Source organism: Thamnophis sirtalis, unplaced genomic scaffold, assembly GCF_051295495.1.
Source record: "Thamnophis sirtalis isolate CommonGarterSnake01/CBP01778 unplaced genomic scaffold, rThaSir2_p1.2 scaffold_3, whole genome shotgun sequence".
Classification (NCBI taxonomy): domain Eukaryota; kingdom Metazoa; phylum Chordata; class Lepidosauria; order Squamata; family Natricidae; genus Thamnophis; species Thamnophis sirtalis.
Window position 1 is genome coordinate 122,575,788 of NW_028261383.1, and position 8,995 is coordinate 122,584,782.

An 8,995-nucleotide genomic window follows, 5' to 3' on the forward strand; every position below is an offset into this window, starting at 1 on the left:
CCGAAGCCTGCGAAGGGCGAAAAGTGGCCCAACCTGCCTCCCGGAAGTTCAGAGGTTTCAGTGAGGCCTGCGTGCATGCGCGGAGGGGGGAGGGTTTTGCGCCCATATGGAGCGCATTGCATTATGGGTGTGGGCACGTACGCGTGCGATCCCCCTCCACGTTCTTGGCATGCCTTGAGAAAAAGGTTAGCCATCACTGCTCTAAAAGAAGACTGTCCTGCCTTACCTTGTGCTACCTAGAGGGAAGTCAGGTGACTATAACAATTGGGATCAGAGTCAATAAATGTGGGATAGGAGAAATTAACAATGGGAAGTTCCATCTGATAGAGTTTTCTGGGTGAATGGAACTTTAACTCAGAGGTGGAGAAAGGTTCTACTTTCAACATGTTTCTCTTTGTTTTTGATTTTTTTTTTCATTTGAAAAACAAACCCACAGACATTTTGGGTATCAGCTCCCATCCACTTCAGACAACAGAGCAAAGGCAAGGGCCTGCAGGGCTTGTAATCCAGAACATATGAGGTTCTGTAACGAGAACTTGTTACAACTTCTGGAACTTGTTTAAACTTTGTTAACTGTAATCATCAGTGTTGCTATGAGAACACCAGGAGGCGATGAGGCGTCTTCTTGAGATGAAGTCCTGGCAAGGGTGATTTGCTACTCACCTCAGAGGAATGGAAATTATGCTAAGGAACCTGGTTGTGCAATGATCCCGGCTCAACGAGAGACGTGCTTAGACTGGAGGTTATGACTTTTGATAACAACCAAGCTGGAGATGTTCCTAGAATTGTATTTGGGTGGTGAATTGGAAGGATTTGGAGATTCTTTAGTGAGTGAAATAATCTCTGGATAACAGCTGGGATGGCTGACTAGACGGAACACCCATGCTGTGTTTTAGCCTAGACGCCTAATGGGACAAGTTAAAGACAGGGCTTCTTCTTAGGGCACTGATCCCAGATTTCTCAATCTCCGTGACTCCAGGCTCTTCCTGTTGATCTTCCTGAATTAATGGAGACAAGTTAATCCTTACTTAGACAGTGAGACTCATGTGTGGATTCCCATCCTTCCTCTCTAATTCACTTAAGGCAGGGAAGTTGTGAACGGCCCATATTTTATAGGAATAGTTGCAAATTTACAATGAACTATGCAATGTATATGGGGGAAATTTGTAACCAGGCAGCCTAAGGACTAGTGTGCCCTCGTACTCCATTTTAAATTCTTCATTATCTTTAAACTGACTGCAAGTAGCAATGCCTACCTGATCTTGGTTGACCTAAAAAAGCTAAATAAGGTTGGACCTGGATAGTTTGCATGGAGGATTTCTGGGCATTCCTGGCTTAGACAGGATGAAGTCAAACAAACATCCTGGAAGAAAGTAACGGCAAATCACGTCTACCTTGTTTCTTTAAAAAATATGCACGTGTTCAGATGGCTATCAAGAGTCAAGCTTGATCTGAGGGTTCCTTTGTGTATGTGTGCCTTTGAATCAGTATTTACTCCTGAAGACTGTCTGGATAAACCCCTGCAGTTTCCTTGGCAATGCTTTTCAGAAGTGCTTTGCCATTATGTTCTTCCTGGGGCTGAAAGAGAGTAACTGAACCAAGGTCATCCAGCTAGTTTATACATAAGGCAGGATTTGAATTCACCATCTCCTGGTTTCTAGCCTGATGCCTTTACAACAACCAAATTGGCTCTCTTTATCTTTACTGTGTGTTTAAGTCAGATTTGGATAACTCTTCAAACTAAGGGGTCTTTCAAACAGGAGGCTAAATACTGTGTTATGGGCTCCTCTTTTTCATTTCATTGGGTACTTGTATAAAATCATTTCCCATAAATTGTTCTTCTGGTTTTATTAATATATCCAAGTAAGTATCAGCCAAAATCAGTATTTTTATGAAATGATCTCTAAATCCAACAGCCTGCAGTTTGAGCTACTCCCTTGGCTCTTATAAGCCTCCATTTCAGGAAAGTACATCCAGTTATATTCATTTCTATCAATATCCATAATCTCTCTAATTCCCCAAGTTGTGTATCCTTCCTGACATCACTGGTTAACATTCTGCCCTGGATGGCTTATTAGTACAGATTCATTTTATGGGAGTTCACTTGCAGGGTAACATTTTGCATGAAATGGATGTTAGTGTTAGATCCTCTGTTAGCAGTAATCAGTGCTCAATACAATCTTGCAAGGAAGCCCCCTGTCTTCCTACTCCATTTACAGACTTTGTGTGATTGGAGCAATCTGGCCAAAGAACTCTTTCTTCAGACCCTGGATAACAAGCAATACTATCAGTGGCCGGTTGGAGTGCACAAGTATCTCTAGATCAGGGCTGTCAAACTCGTAGCCTGTGGGCCAGATGTGTCATGTGCTGGACACACCCACGACTGGTTTAGTAAAGGGGGGGAAAGTCCCAATGCATCATGTGACGATGCTGTGATGCCGTGATTTTAACACCCCTGCTCTAGATGAATGTTATCCCCACAAGGTAGTCCAGACAAGCAGCATAACTAGATGTACTCTTCTCTAATTTAAGATTCTTTTATTCTCTGGTAAACTAGGGAGGGTCACTTCTGAAACATTTTCCATGCCCTCACTCATTCTGTGAACCGAGACATCTTTTATCCGCTGGTTTTCCAGTGTGCATCTTTTCCCACTGTCTTCCAAGGTTATTCTCTAGTCTATAACATTACACTGGATTGCTGAGTGAGCAGGAGAACAGGTAACCATTACCCTGATTTCTCATTAAACGTTCTCTCCAAAGAACTATGCGCATTTGCATCAGTAATGTTCAGCCTTGGCAGAATTTATATGTTCTTTCCCCTAAAACACTGAAGGTCCTTAGTTTTAATCAACCCTATTCATCCTAGCCAACTTACACTTGTGCCACAGACTAGACTACAACTTTATTCTTCCTGGCTCTCAATTTCCAATAAACTGGGCGTGCTTTTCATTCAAATGTAATTTTCACATCTGTTCTGTTTCATTTCTGTCCTTAAACTACATCCGTATTCTGTCTTGTTTTTCTGTCTAACCTCAGATAATCCCTCCCCAGAAACAATTTCCTTTTCTGTCTTGCCAGGCCTTGTCAGTAATTCTATCCACTAGGGATTTTGTATCAACACTGACCACTCACACTTTTATGGGAATTGGAGCAAAGGAGAGAGAGAAAGACATTAATGGCTGTTGGAATCCATGGTTGTGCTTCTCCAGCTATCCTCATAAACAAGAGCTCGTATAAACCTTGCATTCTCCTATGATCCTTAAACATTTAGAGTTTCTCATTTACTATAAACATGTTCCTCTCCACTAAAGCAGGAATAGCATTAAATGGGATAGTTAAAATGTTTGGAGGCCTGGTGTTAGTCTACAATGGCTGGTTTCTTCCTCCCACAGTTGCATTTCATCCTTTTTGGTTCTGCCTGTTTTTTTCTGAGCAGCTAAAGGGAATGCATTTAATTAATTACCTCTCGCATCCTCCTCTCCATCCAAGAAACTGGAAGAGAAAGGCTTAGTCCAGCATGAATTTGGATCACTTTCTCTTGGCCAATTTACCCATTAGGGTTGTTGTTGTGAGGATTAAAAAAAGATGCTTTCCATGGAAGCAGCCCTGAACTCCTGGAGAAAAATAGAGTAACAATTCAAATATTACTAGCCTCACAATATTTACTCCAAATGCTAGATCAATCGTCTTCTCATAAGTCTGCATAATTTCCCATTCAAGGAATGACTGGTGAATCAGACCTGACAATATCGGTGACCTTCCATCAGAGGAGGCTTTTTATTTGTCCCGAGTGTCAGTGGACTTAAGAAATGAAGCAGAATCTTCAAGCTTTGTGGCGGTTCTCCCCCCCTCCAACCCCAAGTCAAGTGGGAAGGCAGGAGAATTCACCTTTGCCCTTTGCATGGAGCTGGCTGGGAGGATTAATGTGAGTAATGGGAGGATTAATCTGAGTATCTGATCAAGGTGTAATCACCAGCATGATAAATGAGATTATGGCTTTGAATTATCAGCCTCTCTCTTTGGAACTGCATGTTGAAATCATAAAAAATGTTCGCTAAAAAATAGAAGTCAAAGTCCTATGTAGGTACTGGTAATATAAATGAAGCCAGTTATCATGTTGCTTTGATGAAAGTCATTCTTTTGATAAGGAACTCTCTTGGTAGATTAATCTAACTCAATTTTTCTGTCTGCAGATTAGTTTAATTATTGTCATTGCACATGGTATAACGAAATTAAATGCTGTCTGAATTCAATATGGTTACTCTCCTGGGATGGAAGCTGTTTTTCCAGCCTATTTTCCCTTGTTTTTATTATTCTTCTGAGTGTGGTATTGTGGTAAAAGGGTTGGAGTAGGATCTGAGCAAACACAGACTCAAATGCAATATCAGCTCTGCAGGCTTGGTTGGATAATGTGGAGCCAGGCATTTCCCTCAGTCCAAAGGGTGTTTGTTGTTGTTGTTGTTGTTGTTGTTGTTGTTGTTGTTGTTGTCAGAAAAGCAGGAGAATGTAGTGTTATACATCACTTTTTGCTCCTGGAGGAAAAGTAAGGTCTAAATCTGACAAATAAAAGCCACACTGGTTGAGTTTCGTCAAATACCAAATGTGCCTCATAGGGCTATCTTAACATATGATCCCACTGATCCTATAGAAGGCTGTTATGTATGGAACAGGCTTTTCCTCCCAACCTTACATAATTTTTTAAAAAGTGCAACTAAGAAAAAAAGAGGAACAAACCAAAAATAAATTCGAAAGTATTTACAAGTTATGTAAAACTGAACACATATTTTCAAAGTAATGTTAGATTAATTCTACGTATAGGAGTAAAGATACTCCTAGTTCAATTTTTTATTAAAGTCTACTGTTAAGAATAGCCACAAATATAGCAAGCATCATGAATCAGAATAAACAAATTTATTAATATAAATTTTTACCTAGTGTAAGAAAGTCTCTCTTTATTACAATCAGGCACGATTTAACATTTAAAAGCCTTATATTAAGAGAAGCTCATTTCAGCTGTAAGTTCACTGAATGTGCAGAGTTACAACCTATAAATAGTTCCAGGATACGTTCGTACCATTATCAGAGTTGTTTTAAAATACTAAGTTATTTTGGACATTGCTTATAGCTTAATTATTAAAGGACATCTTTTGACTTCCGTGATTGCTAGTTCAATTGGCAAATTACATTCTGTACTTCTAGGCAAAAGCTTTGTAATTTCATCTTTTCTGATGCAATATATTGCATTAAACCAAAATGATAACTAAAAGAAGATAACAAAGATAAGTAAGAAGATATAAGAAAATGCAATATAATGGCGGACAGAAAATGCTATCTTAGTATCTCTCTCGATCATACATTCTTCTATTCATAGAAGAGAAAGCAAATATGGTCTGGCTGATGGATTGATGTTGCAGGCAAACCAGACCTCCAGGATTCCAGTCCTGAACTCAAGGTCTGCGCTCTAAGCCTCTGTTTTTCAGCAAGAAGCACTTCCGTCCTTGGTACCTTGAAATGGGGTAAGTTGCCTGGCTAAAAAAGCTAAAAAAGTTGGGCAGGACAATTGGGAAGGAGTACAAATTGGGGTGGCGGTGATAAGGAGGCCACACTAATTGTTCAACTTTCTTGGCATCCTCAATAATAATGAATGGAATGGAATGGAATGGAATAGAATAGAATAGAATAGAATTCTTTATTGGCCATGTGTGGATCGGACACACAAGGAATTTGTCTCCAGTGCATAAGCTCACAGTGTACATATAAACAGCAAGTAATAAATTACCATGAAAAATTGCAAAAAAAAAAAAAGTACATAGGCCTACATGTATATGAAATTATTTTTCCACCACCAGAAAGATTGGTTTTTCAATCACAGAAATGTGCTACAGCAGTTAGAAGGCAAAAGCCTTCAGGGTGTAGCTAATTAAGATTGTGTCAATTTCAGACAGGGTACTAATCAAGGTCACCCAGTAGAGCTTGTTAATTTGCAGTTAGTCCTTATTAGGGAAGCCCTGAGCAGTAGAGCACAGCTGCTCAGGAAGAGGTTAGTTTGTAGATACGCAAAAAGCCAGGCAAGATTTGATGTTAAGACTATGCTTGCCAGATGGGAGGAAATGAGGACAGAAAGAAGAAGTCCTCTTCTTGCTGGTGGCCTGGAAATCTTGCTTGTTGGATGAAGAGAATTTCTGGGAAATGGTCCAGTATAATTTACCATTTCTTCTCACTGCACTGCTTTCTCTGTAAAAGCGTTATGCTCAAGTTCCTTCAGTCTGAAGAGTAGGATATCTGTTATTTTGTTAAACCAAGTTACAGGGAGGAAAACACAGAGAGGGATGTAGTTTGGGTATGGCTTGCAAGTGGAACCAGCAATGATGTGGCAAAATTCAAAGATAAGAAAGGAACAACAAATCTTAGCATGTCCTATATGGAGACTTCCAAGATTTATTTCACATTGGATAACCATCATATCAATAAATCTGTCCAGCGTAAAAAACAGATACAGAATATAAAGTATACAAAGAGACTGCTTCCAACCGACTGCGAGGCAAATTTTGAGTCAGTCATATTGCTAATACTGCACTTCAGTCCAAAGAGCTCACAAATTCAGAATCAAGCCTCTTTTTTTGTTCAAATAAAACCACAATCACACAAATGTTCAAGCAGATGTACAACTATGAGTTGCCTCTTTTTTCCTAGAGATTCTCTGGGGATAAAAAAATGCTGGGCATAAGTACAGATTTGCCTTGCAATTATGCACCCAAGCCTTTTAAAACGTTAATGGAAAAAGAGAATGAAAACTCTGCTCTTGTTCATTCAGACATCCCATCCACATTATAATAAGAAGACCAGTGGTGGGAAGGGAGACAATGAGAAGAGGCAAAAAGGGGGAGTGGGCAGAAAAACTGGGAAATAAAAGCACCTTATGACCCATCCCAAGGCCTCTTATCCTAGATCTCTTCAACTCTCGCTCTTACACCATTGCCTTGAAATGTCAGAGGATGCAGAAATCTATGTCATGTTTGGCTCTGCAGTATAGATAAAGAGAAATATGGCCTAGAGTCAAGATCACCCTTATTTCCAGTGAAGGTTTTCCAGCTAAAGGTTCAACTATATAGAGTTGCTTGGTGATAGAGTCTCCCAAAACTCAAGCAGACCCAATGGTTGTCAAAACAAGAACTTGGAAAGAGGCCAGCAGTTCCTTCTCTGAGGCCTATTGGCCCAATATAATCAACATCAATGTTGTTTTGTTTCTTTCTCATAAAAAGTAGCTGTGGTTTTTGGGTGATGGGAAAATAGCAGAATGGAGAGTTGCCCATTCCCACTCATCAGGAACCTTCTGGGACAAACACAAATCTAACTCCAGACAGTAAAGGCTTGGAGTGGGCCAGAAATCCTTGCTCAAAAAAAGCAAATCCACCCACTATTAGGTCAGCCAGGGCAGCTTTCCCAGCAGATCTTCTTCCATGAAATACTATGAGCAGAATGTTGTCTCTTTTCAAATAATGGGATGTTTCATGTCTAAAAATGGATTACTTGGTATAGCATTATTCTTGGACAGAAAATATGATGGTACCTGGCGGCAGAATTGGACTGAAGATAAACTGGTAGAGCTTTATGTACTCTAAATGTTTTAAGTAGAATATACTAGTTTTTGTCCATTTTTCAATATATGTATGAGCCCCCTGTTCCCAAATAATGCCATCCATGCTTGAAGTCAAGACCATCCAATTATTTTCCATGCCCTAATTAGAAAGCTGTCATTGAGATGGCCCCACTGCAGTGATTTCCTTTCATCCTCAAGGTAGAAGGAAAAATGCCATTTTGACAACTGTTTCCCCCCACAGTTGTTCTATGCCTCAGAAATAGGACTCATAAAGTCACTGTGCTTTCTTCCAGATGTCAGGGATGCTCTCTGGAAAGCTGCCAGGATGGGACCAAGAGGAAAGAGAACAGCAACACTGCCATGAGGAGGAGAGAAAAGAATGCCACCTCTGCCCCTTTACTCTATCCCTCTGCTCACATATGTGGAACAGTTTTCCCACTACTGCTTTTCATTTTCTATCCATTTCAAATTGAAAGAAAAGGAAATACCACTAACTTTTCTGCACCCGCTTCTCAATTCCTTCCAGCTGATTCTGAGCAAAGTCTTGGTGTTGGCTCACTGGCTTTCTATCAAGCTATTTGGATAAATTGATTTGGGGTATTGCCCCAATGTATATTCTGGAATTTTCTTGCAGCTGTGTCCTTATAACTTTTGTAGTTAGTATCCACATATGAGAAAGAGAGAGAAATGAGAAATAAAATCCTTAACATATTATGCTATGTTTTCTAGAATACAGAAGCAGAACTGTAAGATAAGTAAAAGTTACTAGTGAAGTCTTGCTATCTCCTTACTGGTGGGAATAACGACTTCACGGAGGGATCAAATTTTGATTTTCCATATCCATGTGATATTCCTCTGACTTATACCACAAAAAAGAAATGAAGGAGACTGCCCTGGAGAACCACAATACAGTAGAAATGGCTATCGACAGAGACAAGGAGCTCAATCACCAGATAAGAGAGAATGGTCCTTCAACCGGCCATTGGAGCTCAGCAGTTCATTGACCTTAAGAAGACAATTCTGCAAAGTGACACAGAATACCTACCTACATTGTTTTAGAAAATTTCATTTTCCTGCTAGGTCATCTTGAATTGCCTTCCATCTGCCTTAGCAGCAGTTAGGCACCAGATGTCAGCTCAAGAAATAACATGTAAACCATCTTGGAATTGGGATTAGAAGGCTTATAGTGATGAGCCCAGGGAACAATCTATGTTCAGAGCAAAAATAAATAATCCTGTAACACCCTGCTGGCAAAAAAGGGGGCGCATTGGGGGTCCACATGTGGCCCCCATGTGCCTTGTTTTCACCCTCCATGATCTCCTGCAGCATTTACCTGGCCATTTGGAGCCCATTTACGGCTGTTTTTGGACAGTTTTTTAGGCCATTTATGGGGAG